The sequence below is a fragment of the Sinohyriopsis cumingii genome, chromosome 1 (genome assembly GCF_028554795.1).
Source record: "Sinohyriopsis cumingii isolate HCF-2022 chromosome 1, ASM2855479v2, whole genome shotgun sequence".
NCBI classification, from domain to species: domain Eukaryota; kingdom Metazoa; phylum Mollusca; class Bivalvia; order Unionida; family Unionidae; genus Sinohyriopsis; species Sinohyriopsis cumingii.
Window position 1 is genome coordinate 113184680 of NC_142961.1, and position 2533 is coordinate 113187212.

Below are 2533 nucleotides of genomic sequence, written 5' to 3' on the forward strand. Positions count from 1 at the left end.
TCCGGTCTGCGATGCAAAGAAAAATAGCCAAATAGATGATTAACGTTTATTGACTTTTAAAGCAAAATTCATGCAGTAAAGAATGTTTTATTGCACACACACACACAAATGTTCTTTATGTAGACTATTTTAAGTTATGAACTACTTGTAAATAGCAGTATTGTAGAGCATAAAATAAATGGAAATTCTGGTATCAAGGAGTAAAGCCAGAGAAGAATCAGCGATTACATAACTCACCTCTGGGGTTTTTGGTAACGTCAAACCGGCATTATAAACAATAATTATCATGTAAAGAAAATTCACTTTTAAGAGGTCTCAAAACGAAATATTCGCCCCTGTGTTAATGCATATAAGATATAAAATTATATCAATCAATCTACCATTATTTTATATATCGAAGCAAATGTACTATAATGAGTTCACATAACGGATGTAAAATTTGGTTTTTTATACATAAAAAGAAGTAATTATTATATCTGCTTTAGAAGATAGTACCATTGTCCCCCATGTTCCCCCATGGAAAGGCTCCCGGTGGCTGACCGGTCGTAGGCGAACCCCTTAACAAATCACTCACAAATCTCACTCTGTCAGCGTATGTTCGTGTCTCGAATCGACCTACGCGAGTATGTGAGAAAGCTTGCCAGTAGCTTCCCGGGTATCGGTGGTTCTTGCCGGGGTCTTCTTCCACTATATATATTGGCTGCGATGTATAGTTATCATGTGCAAAAAATACCATAAACCCCCACAGAACCAAACCAACCCTGAAAGCCAGATATTACTGGGTGAAAGTTACAGGCTTTGAGTAATGTTGGAGCGACAGTCTGTATTACCAATATTAGAAGAAGAATCTTCATGCGTTGTTTTTTATCTTCATTAGCCAGAACAGCTGAGACCTCAAACGAAATGCGGGCATTCCACTCATCTAATTCATATAATCATTCAGGTGTACAATACACAGCTAACATGTTGACGGTGACCAGTCTTAATATCCAATACACTAATATGGAAGATTTACCATTGATTAAACATGTGACCAGTCTTAATATCCAATACACTAATATGGAAGATTTACCATTGATTAAACATATGTATTCCTACTTCCAACTGCACTGGTCACAAAGAGCTGCATATAGTATGCAAATTATTTAAGTGGTTAGGAGCCAAACACGGATACTTAACTTATATTAGCAAAGGGTACAATGTATATCACAATTATCTTCGTTTGTTGTAAGTGTAGTATTAACAAATGCATCCAATTTTCAGATTCCATGATTCGAAAACAAACAGCATCCAATATATGATCTTTAAACACAACCCACGCGGGATGTAAAATAGGCCAGATTCTCATTCTAGTATCATAAAGGCCAACTTAGAAAGCTACTACTGGATGAACCCATCCCGGCTACTATGGTGTGTCTATGGGTACGGCAACGTGCTCAACCCGGCCTGGCTACTGTGGTGTGTCTATGGGTAAGGCAACGTGCTCAACCCGCCCTGGCTACTGTGGTGTGTCTATGGGTAAGGCAACGTGCTCAACCCGGCCTGGCTACTATGGTGTGTCTATGGGTAAGGCAACGCGCTCTACCCGGCCTGGCTACTGTGGTGTGTCTATGGGTAAGGCAACGTGCTCAACCCGGCCTGGCTACTATGGTGTGTCTATGGGTAAGGCAACGCGCTCTACCCGGCCTGGCTACTGTGGTGTGTCTATGGGTAAGGCAACGTGCTCAACCCGGCCTGGCTACTATGGTGTGTCTATGGGTAAGGCAACGCGCTCTACCCGGCCTGGCTACTGTGGTGTGTCTATGGGTAAGGCAACGTGCTCCTATTGCCTCATCAATAAACATCTATGTATGCTGCTGTACCGTAGAGCCACACAAAAGAAATGTAAAAACAAAATTTCGACGTAGTCACCGAGTCAAGAAATATAGGTTACAGAGACCCAATTTTGTAATAAAAGTTTAATAGTTGTCAAGCTGTATTTCCTCGCTAAATTGTGTGATTCTAGGTATGTGTATGGCCTGTCACAAATTAATGGGATCAACTAAACGTAAGCACTTAACCAAGGCAGGCAAAATCTTGGTCATCATGAGATTCGTTTGTTGTAATGGTGCAATACTAACAGCGGTGTATATCATCACCACTTTCGCGATTCTGCGTCCGAAAAAGGAACATCAAAAACATCAATTTGGACCCAAGTTATTGATACACAATGTATTGACCATCATGGCCTACTGCTCGAATGATGAGTAGTGAACATCAAGATGCACCAATTTTCATTATTCTAGATATAATAGAATAAACATAGCACGTAATGACCTATTTGGTCATGAGCTAAAAGCAAAACCTAAAAGAAATTCAGTAAAATATGAAAGGTAGGTCACTATAATATTTTATGCGCAGGTAGTTACTGATACAAATCTTATACAATCATTGTGTTTAATCATTCTAGAATGCACAGTTAAAAATAAAATTTAACGAAACTCAATGAAACATGAGTATGTGTCACGATGATCTACCTTTGAAAAAGTTTATA